Source organism: Vulpes vulpes, chromosome 8 (genome assembly GCF_048418805.1).
Source record: "Vulpes vulpes isolate BD-2025 chromosome 8, VulVul3, whole genome shotgun sequence".
Taxonomy (NCBI): Eukaryota; Metazoa; Chordata; class Mammalia; order Carnivora; family Canidae; genus Vulpes; species Vulpes vulpes.
This window is the reverse complement of record NC_132787.1, coordinates 6814528-6830178: the sequence shown is the minus strand read 5'-3', so window position 1 is coordinate 6830178 and position 15651 is coordinate 6814528. Positions and strand designations below refer to the sequence as shown.

General features: G+C 54.0%; 1 long non-coding RNA gene across 2 annotated transcripts; it reads right to left on the bottom strand.

Moving 5' to 3' along the window:
* Window positions 1-4997: 4997 nt before the first annotated feature.
* On the bottom strand, window positions 4998-8044 carry LOC112921216 (uncharacterized). Of its 2 annotated transcripts, none has more exons than XR_012002876.1 (3): window positions 7271-8044; window positions 6914-7127; window positions 4998-5593 (listed from the first exon to the last, which is right to left on the bottom strand). It is a non-coding gene; the product is annotated as an uncharacterized lncRNA (long non-coding RNA). The 2 variants fall into 2 exon arrangements; XR_012002877.1 differs by having other exon boundaries at window positions 6914-7059; window positions 7271-7635.
* Between the last annotated feature and the right edge of the window lie 7607 nt (window positions 8045-15651).

Here is a 15651-nt window from a genome sequence, read left to right as displayed (position 1 = left end):
TCCTCTAGTTCTAACCCCCAACTAGGTTTTGTCCCCTAAGGAGAGGTCACCCCCAAGCCTGATGAGCCATTGTGAACTCTGTGAATTCGTGTGTCGGATGCTTTCCTGACTTGAGGTCTGATGGGGGCAGGTTGGGTGCAGTGAGTGAGGACAGGAGGGCAAGAGGGCGTGAGGACACCAGCTGCCTGAGGGAACAACCCGGAGCTCCAACTGCCTAGCGCAGAGTCCTGCCCAGGGCCAGTCCTGAGCTTGTGGTGAGCTGCAGGGAGAGCCCACAGGCTGGGAGCCAGATGCCTTCCGGATGCCCCAGTGCAGCTGGAAGCCATGTGGCCTCTCTGGGTCAAGGGCCAGGAGCACAGGCCAACCAGCAATCAGAGGGTGGAGGGAGCCACACACCGAACATCTGGCTCTGCAAACAACAGCTTCCAGGGAAGCGGCTTCACGTGAGTGCTCTGCGGAGGATGGGGGCACTTATCACTCCATCCTCTCCCTGCCCTGTCAGCAGCAACGGAGAGTCTTTGAAGGTAAAGCCCAGCAACCTCCAAACAGTAATAACACACGTCTGTAAGACACTTGACAAACACAGACAGGGCTTTCCAATGTGTCATCTGCTATGGCTTCACAACATCCTCTGCGAGTACGTGTTTAAGACGTTTTTATTTTGCAGAAGAGGAAACCGAGGCTCAGCAAAGATAAGAGACTATGGCAGACCTGGGACCTCTCACTCAGCCCCACTCTGCTAGTCAGAGCGTGGTCCATGGACGAGCAGCATTAGCCTCCCCTGGGAGCGCGCTAGAAATAAGGCATCTCAAGCCCAGATGTAGTGAATCCGAATCCGGATCTTCACAGGACGTTCACATTTACTATGCACCTGAAAATTTGAGTACTATTTCCACCATATCAGAACATTCCTCATAAACACCTGATGATCTACTTGAGGAGTCTCAGTAGTTCTTGAGCTGAAAGGAGCTTCTCAAAAGCACGTGTACCTACACTGATGGAAAAAACTGAAGACACGGACAAATTTTCAGAAGCAAACTCCTAGCAAAACTGAGGTGAAGACCCAAGTGTCCTCTCTTTTGGCTCAAGAGGCTTCCATTACACCTACCCCCCTTCCTATTTCTTTAGTGTTTTTTTTTTAAATTTTCATATTTGGTGTTTTTCATCTGGGGTTCTGTTTGAAAGGCAGGCTGTCGTTGCCGGTTATGTGCAATTTAGGCTAATGGTAAACTTCACTGCATTTTCTGAGCACACATTGTTAGAAAAGGAAGACAAGAACAAAAGCAATTATGGCGTTTTCTTAGCTGGGTATGTGCTACTTTTTCAGTGTTTTTGTAGCCATGGTTCAGTCACGTGATAGGCAGTTGTAGAAAACCAGCCTGGTAGGAAAGATTAGTCCCGAGTAATCTGGGGCGATCACTGGGTTGGTTACAAATACACATTAGATGTGATAACATGTGGAGAGATATACTTAATAATAATGTGTGAAGAGATATCTAGGTATCTGCAAGGACGCAGGCCGCCCTAAAATTTGTGTCTGTCCAACACAAGTGCAGGACTTCGGCAATTTTCTGGTTAATTTGCTAAGTCTAGATGGCCAAACCAGATAATTCAGGCCAGTGGTAGATTTTTTAACTTACATATTCTGGTTTGGCCGTCTTCGTTTATAAAGTTAACCTGATACTTGCCAAGTCATGGAGTGTGAGCCCTCTCAAGGGGAAGAAATGCTCATGTGAGTGTGAACGCACACGGGTTTTAAAATGTGCATTCCCATGTAATTCCACTTGGGTCATTTTGCTCTGTGAGAGGAAGTACTATCGACTCCAACATTCGTCCCACAGGTGGTGGGAGGTTCAGGGTCCCCCTCAATATTGCCAGGCATGTTTGGGATGGAGTTGGGGTTGGCCTTATGTTCCCCTATCTGCCCAGTGGCTTCTGGCTCCCAGTTCCTGCTTCTGTGGAAGTTTCTCTCTCTCTTATGTCTTGTCTCCTGTGCACACTTCCACTCCCTGCTCACATTGAATCAAACATCTAATTTAATCCACTATCCATGATTTCTCCAAAATATCACTCACCAAGACCAGTAGGTGCAGTAGACTTTCCCTCTAGACGTGAAGTAACCAAGGGGCAGTTCTTTGCTGCACAATAGAATAGATCATACTGTTGATGACTATAGAATCTTTGTCCTTAAAAGTCTTTCAGCTATTCCCTTTCTCCACCTTCCCACCGTGGGGAATTGTCTTCTCCTTGGGCTGAAGCTTCCTATCATGTGGTTTCTCCTTCATCCAAGTTCCCTCTAAGCTAAATGACTCTTCCCCCACAAATCCCTGTTTGGGTGTCTCAGTGCAAGCCGTCCCGTTCCATGACTGCCTCTACCACCCGAATGGCATGTCTGATGTCTGTTCAACAAAGGGCCCAAGGATGAATTCTCCCGCAGGCTGTCGGTGACGGTGGGCCCTCTCCCAACACATCAGTGTCTTCTGTTACAGAGCAGACAGCTGGACAGCATCCCCCTGCGTGTGTGAACGTACGTGCAAGCAGGGATGAGAGGGTGTGTATGAGCTTGTGTGCAGTGTGGGACTGTGTGCACACACGTAGGGAGCAGCCCTGGGAATTAGATCAAATGCAATTAGGAAAATGTGTGAAGTGCGTCTAGATCCATTCATTAGGTTGGAGCCAATGCTGGGAAATCCCACATGTCAGACCCATGAAGGACTCAAGGAAGGGATTCCCCACATCCGAGCTACATGTCCTTGGGGCAACATGGACACCAAGGCAAGTAAAGAGGTAGAACCATGGGGAACAGGAAAGACCAAAAGAATGCGTTGAACAACAGGTCCCAAGGTTGAATAAATAAATAAATAATCTTAAAAAAAATAAAGGCATACAAGAGATAAGATCATAATTATTGAACAAAGTATGGTGTTCCTAAATTTGCATGCTTTAATTAACCTGGACGACAGCAGCCTGCCACAAACAGCACTGGGAGGGGAAAAAGCTGGGTAGAAGTTTCTACTCCTTGGGCGAAGAAGGCTCTGGGGCAGGCGAGCAAGACGCGCAGTGCCGCCTCTCCTTCCCAGGAATCTCTAAGGCCCCAAGAGCCTCCTTGTCAAAGCGGGGGAAGGGCCTGGCCTTCCGGAGGGAGAGGAAGGCAAGAACGCCCTCTTGGAACCCACGCTGACCTGAAAGTCTATGATACATGGGTTTCGAGGAAAGGAATGTGAGCCCAGCTATGGCCCAAGTTGGAAGCAACGGGACTATCAGAGTGGAAGGGAGGACAGGGTCGGACTAGCATTTCACCAGCCCCTTCTCCAAAACTGCTTGTGTCCCCCGGGGCTTAGTTACTTCTGGAGGACTGAGGTCACCAGACAGTATGTGTAATGTCACTGGGGGAGGCTGGTGAGACTCGGATGCCAGTGGCCTTGCGCTAATGGCCTTCCCCGTCATATGTTCCAGGCAGCTCTCCTGGGCCTCGGTGGAAAACAGCGGCTAGGAAGTCTGTGCCCTACGTCTTATTGTGCGGAGCACTGTCTGGGTGAGTCCCCGCCTCCGATCACCTCCTCCTGCCCCGCTAGCCTCTGACCTGGTTCTGACAGCTGAGATGCTCCAAGAGGGAGGAGTTCTTCTCCAGGGGGTCAGAAAACCAAATCTGCATCCGGCCTCATCACTTCCTTCCTCTGCGACCTTCGCTAAGTTGCGGAGTCACCTGAACATTTATTTCCTTGTGTATGAAGTGGCAGCAATAATGCTTTACCTTGTGGAGGGAGTCTGGAGGATTAAATGAGGTAAAGCCGGGAAGGCACCCAGGTCTGTGTCTGGGGACAGTGGGTACTGGTGATGGCTTTCCTCCCAGGGCCAGATCATGCCGTCCAGTCCTCAGGGACAAGTCTTACTCATCTTTATGCCCTCAGTACCTGGCCCCGCGCCCAGTAAGCCCTAGGGTATCCGGTAAGCGTGTGTTGAAATGAACAAAGTTTGAGGACAAGTCAGAAGGTCATGGAAAAGGAAGGGTCTGCTAGGTTCCGCCCGTGATCTTAGAAGGTCAAGGACCTGAATCCCCACTGCCACGCCAGGCCCCAGCTCCCCTACCCCTCACCCAGAGCTCAGCCCATGTCTCTCAGAGCTTCCTCTTTACCTCCCCTCAAGGGGGCCGCACACTGGTGTGCTGTTGACATGCTCTGCTCCTCCCAGATCAGGTCCCAGACAGCTCCAGCTGCCCCCTTGGCTCTGTGGACTACCCCCTTGGCCCCATGATACTATCAGGCTCTGGCCCCACTTCCATCCCACCCTCCTCACTCTCCAGGTTGCCAGATAAAATCCAGGATGCTCAGCTAAATTTTAACTTTGGACATACCTATACTGAAAAATGATTTGGTGTTTAACTGAAGTTTCAATTTAAATGGGTGTTCCGTATTTTTCTTTGCTCATCTGGCAACCCCACGTAGGGAGTATCAGTCTACCAATCACAGGCTTCCTGTCCTCCATACCTTTCTTCAGCCCTACCAGAACTTCAATGTCTATCGCAGCCAAGACCCCTCATTCATTTACTCACTCACTCATTCAGCAAATTTTAGTGTCTGTCTACCAAGCCCCAAGCCCTCTGCTAAGTACTGGAGGTACAGTGGTGAAAGCATCACAGTCTCTGCCTTCATGAAGTTTATATTCTAAACAAATAAAATTATTACAAACAGAGTAAGTCAGGGATTAGGAAAATAAACTGAATAGAGGGGTTGAAATTGAAATTAAAGGCTGATGGGGTCACAGGAAAATCTATCGAGAGAGACCCCCAGGCTAATCTGAGAGAGGAGAATGGGACTGGCTTGTGTGTGTGTGTGTGTGTGGTGTGTGTGTGTGTGAGTGTAGGTGTGTTGGGGGGATTCTAGGCCCTAAGGCAGGGAAAGAACTTGACCATCAGGGACGAAAAGAAGACCCAGGCGCCAGTCGGCCAGTGGGGAGGACACAAGACAAAGCTGGGAAATGAGAAAACAAAACAATGCTTAAGGCCTTATAGGCTCTGGTCACGTTCGGAACACACACACAGCACATTGAAAGGCTTGTGGGGAAAGGGTTTGTGGTCTGAATGATGATTCTTTAATGCTTCATTGTGATTGAAACGGAGGAGCCTCCCTTGGAAGCCGGCAGCCGGGCCACAAGGCCACCGCAGAGTCCGGGTAAGGGAGGATGGTAGTTCAAAAGGAAACCAGGTGGTGGCAACTGAGACACACGGTGGAACCCACTTTGGAGGAAGGATTTGCTGGACTTGATGGTAAGTTGGCTGTAAGAAGTAGGGAGGAATCCAGGACCACAGCCTTCAGCAGCTAGGAAGGTGGAGGTAATACAGGCAAGACGCGGGCAACATGGGGTGAGAATCCAGAATTCTCCCTGCGACGGGTCACGTTTGAAACATCTGGGAGGCTTCACGTAGCAATGTCAGGTCTGCTTCTAGGAGGCAGAGCTCAAAGAGGAGGAATAGGCTGGACAGAAACAGGGACTTGCCACTTGCATGGTGGTGCCTACAGCAATGGACTGGCTGAGAGAGGCACTCAGGACCCAGGCCAAGGGCACCGACATCAGAGCCACGTTGCAGAGGAACCTGTGGAAGAAAACCAGGAGAGCACCACGTGGGGAAACCCAGAGAGGGGAGCACATGGGGCCAGGGGCCGGCTGAGTTCAAGCTGCAGACAGAGGAGGTAAACGAGGCCAAGAAAGTTGGGTTTGGCAAGTTTCTTATGGGTGGGTGCGGTGAGGTGGGTGGTGGCACAGAAGCTGGACTTGGGGGGAGGGTGAAGAGGCAATGGCAGGGGAGGAGGTGGAAGCAGCCAGTGTCGCCCGCTCTCCCAAGAGGGTGGCCCTGAGAGCAGCAGAGCAATGCAGCCGGGGCTGGCAGGGCATGGGTCTTGGAGAGGAGGTTTTTTTTTCTTTTTTTCTTTTTTAAGGCAAGAGCTACAGCATGTTCGGGTGCTGATGGGAACATTCTGGCAGGAAGCTGCAGAGTAAAGATGCAAAGGAGAGAGGGTTAGCCTGCCCTCAGATGCCCCTGGCTTCCCCAACACAGACGAGGGCGACCTTGCCCCTGGACCCAGACCTAGGCACCTGGCCACCTCCCTGGAGTTGGATGGCGGGGAAATGCCGAAGACTTGGGGTAAAGGGAGCTGGGAGGGGAGGGCCCAGTCTTGCCCTAGAAATAGAAAACCAAAACTGGTAACTGAGTAACTCCTGGAGAGGGGGCAAAGGCATTGGCAGCCTCTGAAGGAGCCAAAATAATCTGTCCCGCTTGGGCAGTGAGGCGGGTCCGATGTGGGGTGGAGGGGCCTGGCCTGGGGTCACTCAGCCCCCAGCAGCCCTCCTTGGCCCACGGGGGCGAGCGGGGTCCTCAGGCTTACTCTGCCCATTCCCCCGCCCCGGGAGCGATGGGGCTTGGTGGGCAGAGCAGCCTCCAGCCAAGGTCATGCGCCCTGTGCGGGGGGCAAGCCAGCCGGTTCCTTCTGTCCCGCAGCCACAGCCCACTCTAGACCCCCGCAGGCAAGTGTTCCTGCCAGACAGACAGACAGACAGGGCGACAGAGCAGAGCCCCAGGGAGCCCCAGCCAGGCAGAAAAGCCTGAGCACAGGGTTCTGGGGGTGGGGGGGCTGGCCTACATCCCTCAACCCCGCCGGCCACTCCTGCTCCAATCACCCCAGCTGGTCAGGTCTTAACCGGTCACCCAGCCCCCGGGAGACAGGCCTCTGTCTTCTGAGGTCCCAAAGCTTGTGCCACACACCTCCCCCGACCCCCAGCCAGATAGCAGCTTCCTCAGGCCCGTCTCACAGCACCTGTGAGTGGACTGAGTCGGGGGCTGGTTTGTGCGTGTGGAAGCTGCTGGCAGGACCGGGGCCCTCCTCCTCCTAGCTTCGGCCCCTCTGTCCTCTCTCACCTGCGGGCGAAGGCTGCCCAGGCTCACCTCGACGATCACAGGAAGCAAGGACACATCTCACGAGCTGACGGTGCCAGGAGATGCACGAGGGCGAGGGCGGAGGGCTCAGCTCCCAGGTCCGTCCCTCCTCGGAGGCAGGCCTTGTCCTGGGGAAGCAGGGGTTTGAGGGAAGGACAGTGCTGGGCTCCAGAGAAGGGGGCTGGGCCTCTCTCTGCTGAGGAGGAAAAGAAGGTGAGAATCACTGACCTGGGAAGTTTCCATGAACTCTGGCTCTGGGGGAGGAAGAGGGGGAGAGGGCAGCAGGAGCAGGGCCAAGCGCAGGGGGAGGGAAGCAACGTCGCAAAGTGGTTTCCTTACCATAAACTTCTAGTTGGATCCATGGTAAACAGACACGCTGGACCTGCCCTGAGGAATGAGAAGGGCCAGGCACCGCTGGCCACCGGGACATCAGAAGGGGTAGAGAGGTGTTTGGAGCAAGGGGACCCGTGGACCGGGATGACTTGGGTGCGATCCTGGGTGAGGGGGCAGCTGGCCCAGGACCCACACGAAGGCTGCGTCCATCCCGCCCCCTCTGCCTCCTAGCACGGAAGCGGTGTCTGTTTATTGGTACACTGAGAGTGTGGGGCGTGAAGGAAGGGGTCACGGCTGGCTCTTGGGAGCCCCAAGAGCTGCACCACCTGCTGACTCAGTCACCCCCTCACTCCGCACTACACCTCTCTCCCCAGCTGATGGGAACAAAGTGGCCGCAAGTTTCCAGTTGTAAAAATTGGGGAGGAGCATCAAGAACAAAGATCAAGGCTCTGGATTTTCCATGACACTTGGGCAGGGGCGGGGGCACCGTGCCTGGCTGGCACAGTTCCCATCGCCCGCGCCCTCTGGGAAGCAGGAAGCTGCCATGCGGGCACGGGGCAGTCCCAGGCTCACGGTCTGCGGGGCGCCCTCTCCTGGGGTGCCCTTGGCAGCAGGCGAGCTGACTGCCTTGCAGGTTGTCTGCGCACAGAAGTCTTCTCAACTCTGGGCCTTCCCGGCTCCAGTTCCTCCAAGGCCAGGAGCTCACCCAGCAGCCCCTGAGCCTGCAGCAGTAGGCAGAGGTCTAGGGTTGGGAGAGGGACAGGGAGGGACATGGAGAAAGAGACAGAGCACAGGAGAAGGAAGTGTGGACTTTGGGGTGGGTGGGGTTGTAGGGTTGCTGGAGGTCAAAAGGCAGGTGGGACTGGGCTGCCTTCCGGAGTAAGGCCAGTCTCCTTGCCCTACCACTCCCCTTGCACCATACTCTCCACCTCAGGAAGACTGGGGGAGCTGGGGAGGAAGACTGGGGGAGCCCACAGAGAGGCCAAGCCTGTTAGACACACCATGGTACATCTGTTTCGAGGAGTACTCTTCAGCTGTTACCAAAAAAAAAAGTGAAAAAAATCCATACATACTAACAGAGAAGAAGGCCAAGGTACAATAAATGAAAAAAAAGTTGAAAGACAGTATGTAGAATCTGATTCTATTTTGTTAAAAAATAATTATTTTTAATTACCAACAATTACTTAACTATTAATTAATTAACAACTGTTGCCTTTAGATACGTACATCTAAATAACTATTTATTTGAACGTGCTTAGAAAGAAGCACAGAAGGATACATGCCAAACTGTTAAAAGAAATTATGTCTGGGATCACTTGGATTAGAATTAGAAGAAAGGGGAGACTTTTGTATTTGAAATTTCTTCCTTTTTAAATTAGTTTTTTAAAAGATTTTATTTATTTATTCATGAGAATCGCAGAGAGAGAGAGGAAGAGAGGCAGAGACACAGGCAGAGGGAGAAGCAAGTTCCCTGTAGGGGAGGGACTCGATCCTGGGACTCCAGGATCACACCCTGAGCCGAAGGAGGGTGCTGAACCGCTGAGCCACCCAGGTGCCCCTGTATTTAAAATTTCTATAACAATAATAATCATTTTATAATGAAAAGAAAACAGCTGAGGGTAGGGGGAATGGTTCCGGGCACTCCAAGTGTGTAGATAGAGCTGGGCATACGGACATACCAGGTGCACACACACACTCGTGCTCTCACACCAACCCACACCTGGCCCACCAACAAGGGCACACCTGGTAAGTCTGGCAAAACCTTGGGCACATACCTGGCTCGGGCATGTCCTCCTGGTCCCAGGCTCCCTTGGCATGTGGCAGGCAGGGCCCTTTCTAGGCATCTATCCCATCCCAGATGGGCTTCTAGCTCCTTCTAGCTACAGGGTACTTCCCTGACTTCCAGCTACTCTCCTCTGGGCCTCCATCCCTTCTTGCCAGGCACCCATACAGCAGGGCCCTAGGGAGTCAGAGAGTCAGCAAATCTGGGAAAGGAGCACCTGGCCTGGCTGCAAAGACAGCCTCCCCCTTCTCCGGGCACTGGGGAGCTGCTCTCCAACACCAACACTGGGCTGTCCCAGAGATTCTGATTTGACTGAGAAACCGCCCCAGGCATAAGTCAATCCAAATATGCTGCTGGTTCTCCACTTACTGGGTGGGTGGCCTTGGACTTGATGGCTAACCTTTCTGAGCCTCGGTTTCCTCATCTGTAAAGTGGGGATAATAAGGTTACTGTGAAAGTCAAAGGTGATACTATCTAAGAGACTAAATGCTTTGGAAGATAAACAAGGAAATGACGATCACGAAAGTCAGGATACAGTCCTCTCGGGGCGGAGGGGTGGGACTGATGAGGGGGGGCAGGCAGGACTTCTGGGGCACTGAGGCTATTCTATTTCTCTGCCTGGCCTGTGGAAACCTGGGTATACGATTTAAATTGTTTGTTAAACTGTACATATATTTTTTAATAGAAGGATATTATGTTTCATAATAAGAAAAAACGTGCTTTGTGAAGCTTCCAATTCAACATGAACGTAAAATTGTATTAGGAAGTACAAATTCCCATTCTCCTAGCCCCTGAGAACCCTCCGGGACTCTAAATTTTGCAGTGGTCCAAGTTAGCCAGCGGCAAGAATCGTCTAATAAGTAGCAATTTCAATTATAAATTGAGACCTGTGTGTTGTCTTCCTTGCTGGGGGAGACCCAGGAGGGCAGATGTGCCTGGGGGTGCGGATCATTATGAGGGCGGCCTCGAAGACAGCCGTCAGCCCACTCGCAATCCTGAGCCTACCTTTCCCCGTGGTTCCTTGCCCCTGCAGACTGCTGAGCACTGCGGGCACGTCCTCCCACCCACACTTCCTGGCCACAGCAATCCTCACCCCCCCGAAGACAAGGCGCTCTGAAGCCCAGACAGCCTCCTTTCACCCCCACCCACCACCTCTTATTCTTCAACAGCCTGGCCACTTTCTTGGTCCTCAGGCCCAGCGATGCCCTGCTCAGCTGGCACCCCAGCTCACTCCTGAAAAGTCAGCCCCCAGTTCCCAGCCTTTCTACCCCTGCTACTGGCTCCCTGAGATTGCAAGGCACTCTGCGCCCCACCCCGCCCAGCTCCACCAGGCCCCAGAGCCCACAGGGGCATCCCCCCCCCACCCCGCGGGCTCTGACTCCAGTGGAGGGAGCCCTCAGAAGAACCTGGCGTGGAGGGCAGGACCTCCCTGCCCGCCCAGGCCCGAGACCCCCCGCTGGGCCCCCGTACCCGATGGCACCAGGCAGCCCCGGGAGCTGAGCCCACCCTGCCATCAGAGGCCACAGGAATTTCCATGTGGGTCTGGCCAGGGGCACTGCCTAGTGACTGTCAATTCCCTACCCCCACATCTGACTCGCTCCCTGTCTCTTTCTGACTCGGCTTCTGTTCCACTCTATGATTTGCTTTCTCTCCCATCCCTGAATTTCTGTGGGTCTCTGTCTCAGCAACCCTCCCCCGGCCCGCACAGGGGCAGCGCGAACCTTCCATCTGCGTGTGGGGCAGCCCGTGGCCGTGGCCCCCCGCTCCTGGCCCTCGGCCTGGGCCTCTGCCGGCTGGGGAGATCTCCCTGGCTGAGGCCCCACCACTAGCGGGGAGGTAACTAAGGTGACAAATTTGGAAAAGAGTCTGCGGGTCTCAGAGGCAGAGCAGAGCTGAGCGGGACAGGGCTGCAGATGAAGCTGGGGTCGCAGGACGATGGCACTTCTCTTGGAAGCATGGGGTGGTGTTGGGGGAATGAAAAGCAACTAGGGTGCCCAGGGGCTCCCTGAGGTATTGTGTAATAAAGGCTGAGAAGAGGGACGCCTGGGTGGCTCAGCAGTTGAGCAACTGCCTTCGCCTCAGAGTGTGATCCCGGGGTCCTGGGATCGAGTCCCACATCGGGCTCCCTGCATGGAGCCTGCTTCTCCCTCTGCCTGTGTCTCTGCCTCTCTCTCTGTGTATCTCATGAATTAATAAATAAAATCTTAAAAAAAATAATAAAGTCTGAAAAGAAAGTTGAGTTCTGCAGAAAAACAGGTCTTGGGTGAAACAAAGGTGGGCTTCTCAGTGTCTAACCTCAATGCCGTCTGCTGCAGAGCCAACTCTTTGCATCTTCAGAATTCACACGAGGCATAAAGTGAGAGCAAGTGCAAGAGGTGCCTGTGAGCGGCGGAAAGGCTCTCTCCTCAGCCTGGGAAGCTACCAGGGTGTCCCCTCCCACCCCCAATCACCTGATAGCTCCCCAGTCCTTGGCACGACCCAGAGACAGACGGAGCTGTCGGCGGTGGCAGTTTCAAGTCACTTAGACAATCTTCCTTTCACTGGTTTATTTATTATTCTCTCCCCACCTCTCCACCCCTTCCCCACCAGCTGCTTAAAATATTTTTTCAAACAGAAAAATCCAACCACAGCTGGAAACCAACCCTAAAGTTAGTGGAGAACGTGGGAGCTGCCAGGGAAAATTGCCGGAGTTCGGGCGGGGCCGTGAGAGGAAGGGCCCCAGCCACGGAGACAGCCCCGCTCTCGGCAGGGGCCCCGGTGGTAGGGCTGCGGCCCAGGGGAGAGGGCCCTTGGACCCCATCATCACTCCACAGTCTGCGAGGATCCGCGGTGGGGGGGGGGGACACAGGTTGACTTAAGTAAAGGAGGGGGACCCTCCCCTCAAGGAGCTGTGGGCTTAATGAGGAGACAGGGCACAGACACAAACACACCAATGACAACAACAGCCCCCGCTGAGAGAGTACTTCCCATGCACCAGGTCCTGGTCTAAGTGCTTTACATGCATCGACTCCCTCAAAGCCCTACAACCCTGTAAGGAAGGTACTATCATTATCCCGGTCTTGTGGAGGAGGAAACTGAGGCACGCGGGAGTTAAGAAACTCTCACACCACCACACAGCTGGTGTAACAGTGGGGCTCTGTGCTCAGCGGGCCCAGAATCTAGGGGCTCTTGGCCACCGTGCTATGCCACCTCTGGAGGACCATGCAAAGGGTGAAGCAACCCTGACCCCCCCATCCCCCGCCCCAGAGAGAAGTCTAGAGAAATTAATGTGAGAATTTGCAGAAGGGAGAGAGGGTCCCTGGCAGAGGATTAGGACAGAAGTGCTTCATGGAGGAAGTAACATACGCGCTGCTTCTGGAAGGAGAGCAGGGAGTGAGGGCCCATGCGCAGTGGCAGGGAGACGACCATAGGAGCAGAGAGAGATGAGGCATGAGCAGAGGCAGATGCAGGACCCAAGAGGCCCAGGTCCCGACGTATGGCGCCCATCGCTCAAGAGGCTGTCCTCACAGCAGCCCAGAGCTCGGGGAAGGATGTGCGGGCGCCCAGGCCGCCACCGTGGACAGTGAGTGCTTGCTCGTTCTGACCTCTCTGTGTAGGACATTCTTTTCTCCCCGCCTCGCCCCACTCCACACCCCATCTGTCACCGTGGACAGATTCCTGCTCCATCTCTCTACACCCTCAGCTGCTTCTCACCTCCGACCCCTCTCTTACCTGCCCAGTTCTCTCACTCTTACTGTTTGTGCTGTCCCCTACAAACTTGTCCGTAAGGAGGGGTGAAAGACAAAACAAGAACACTCAAAAAGTCTTTATAATACAAATGTTTGGTGCCATTTAATTTAGACAAAAATCACCAAGCTGTCTCAGTTGGGATGGATGGCCCACCAGAGTGGCCACACAGCCATGTGGCCCAAAGACCCCCAAGAGATAGGGTGGTGGGTCAGGGGACGGGAACCTTCTCCCTGCCCTGCCTCTACTTGTCTCTGTGACCTTTATCAGGTCCCTTGGCATCTCTGGGCCTCAGTTCTCTCTCTGGACCTGTCTGGTGTGCTCCCTTTCAGATCCAAAAGCCCCATGAACTCAGAGTCCCCTGAGTCCTACAGGATCTTCTTTTCCACATCTAAGGACTTGGAGGGACCGGCTGGGGGGAGGGATGCTCAAAGGTAATCCAAAGATGGTGACAATGCTGCCAGGACACAAGTCTAGCTCTTCTCCTATATGCCTTCAACTGCAAGCTTCTGAGGGCCGGTTGATAGAGAATCGTCCCCATGATGATGGCTGTGATTTCTTGAATACTTACTACCTGACAGGAACTCCTCTAAGGGGCTGTCATGGGATAACTCACTCCATCATTTAAACAATGTTACACATGAGGAAACTGAGGTACAGAGGGGTTAAGGTCAGTGCCCGAGGTCACACAGCTAGTGAGAGGCATCCCCTGCCGCAGTCTGGCTCTAGAAGCCACTGGAAGGAGGAGGCAGGTGCAGGGCATCCACAGAGGAGAAGGGGAGCACCTGGAGGGCAGGGACTACGTCCTGTTTGTCACCGTCGCCCAGGGCCCTGACTCCCTAAAAGATTGGGTTGGCCTTGACTGACATGGGGTAGAGCAGAGAGACAAAGCTGTGAGTTCTAACGAGTTACTAGTGTCCAGGAATTTGTGCACGCCCACGATGTGGAAGGCTCTGCACCCTTTCCCTGCTCTGCACCCTTTCCCAGTTCAGCTCCAGCCAGAGCCACCAGCTGCAAGCCTCTATCTGTCCCAAGGTGGGCCTTGCCCGGGCGCATCTAGATGCCAGCAGCTGGCTGCTTCCTGTCCCACCAGGCAAGGGCCAGCCAGCCAGGCCCAGGCCTGCCGCTGCAGTAACCCAGCTTTGGGTGGGCTCCTTCCCTTAGAAGCTGGCCGCCTCCTTGGCCCTGCTGTGGAGGGGAACAACCCCAAACTTCTGCAGGTTTTAAGGCTGAGCCTCAGGGGGAAGAGAATTTCCAAGGTGGAGGCCTCCGGTGCTGGGCCTCCCGCGCCCCCTGGTGGAAGGAACAGAGCGGCGCCAGGCCTGGAGGGCCACCTAAGCTCTGCTTTCTTTCCCCTCTCCCCCGACTGTGTCCTCTCTCCTCCTGCCTCTGGTCATTCACCATGACTGCACGTCCATTGGGTACCAAGCACGCGCCATGAGATGGGGACACAGAAAGAGTCCTGTGACTATGACACTGTCCCTGCCCTCCCCATTCATTCACTCAACTCACTCAACAAAATGTTGATGGAGCACCTACTCTCTGCCAGGCTTTCTTCTAGGCCTCAGGGACTCCATCCCTGCCCTCAGGGAGTCTACAGTCTAGCAGGACATTCGCCTGGTTCACAGGCACTTAAAGCACAGTAGGGAGAGCACAGGTGCTGGAGAAGATGTGACGACAGCTGTGCTGCGGCTGAGCGGTGTGTGTTCGGGGACAGCGGGAGGTAGGTGTGCAGGGAAGGGTGCAGAGTGGCATCTGGGCTAGGCTTGGACGGCTTCGTAGGAGCTCTCCGGGTGCAGGAAATGGGGTGTGGAGTGGGGCGAGGTGGGGAGAAAAGAATGTCCTACACAGAGAGGTCAGAAGGAGCAAGCACACACAGTGCCGGCGTGTTTAGGGAGCTGCAAATAGTCTTCTGTGGTCGGAGCGTGTGGTTAGTGGGAAGAGAGCAGCAGGAGAGTACTTTGTCAGCTTTGGAAGGGGTTTGGGTCTTTTCCTGAAGCCTGTGAGGAGCCTCTGAAGGTCTTAAGAAACAGAATGATATGACTCCGTTTGCATCTTATTAAAGGACCGCTCTTCCTCCGCAGGAGAGCGGGAAGGGCACGCGGCCAGCGGCGGTGTGCTGTTCCTACTCCCCGTGTGATGTTGGGCAAGCCACCCCACTTCCCTGAGCCGCAGGCGGCCTATCCATCCAAGGGGGGCGTCGCTAGCCAGCCTGCAGAGTTGCTGCGAGAACTAAACACGTAACCAGTGCCTGCTACAGTGCCGGACGCGTAGTATCTACCCGAGAAACTGCTCCCTTTTCTAAGCCAGGAAGCCTACTAAGAAGCCATTGCATTGCCCCGGCCAAAGATGTATGTGGCCTGACCATAGACAGAGAAGAGAAGCCGCCAAGAGCTAATTCAGACAGTTAACTTAGGGGATGGGGCTGAGGATGGATTTTGTTTTTCTCAAATCCTCTAGGAGGTCACCTCTGTCGTCTGTCCTCAGGCTCTGCCCTGCGGATCCCTCGTTCCTCGCCCACGGTTTTCGCTGCCCCCTTCGCACAGGGTGTCCACCCATTCACTGCTTGTCCCTCTTCCGTTCGTCTGGTGGAGTCTCAGAGACCACAGGGGGTCGAGGCTCTGTTGGCTGAGGCCCCAGGCACCCTGCCCAACGCAGCGGCACACACAGACAGGAGTTTATTTATTTATTTATTTATTTATTTATTTATTTATTTATCTATAATCTTTATTTTTTTTTTTAATTTTTTAAAATATTTATTTATGATAGGCACACAGTGAGAGAGAGAGAGGCAGAGACATAGGCAAAGGGAGAAGCAGGCTCCATGCACCGGGAGCCCGATGTGGGATTCGATCCCTGGTCTCCAGGATCGCGCCCT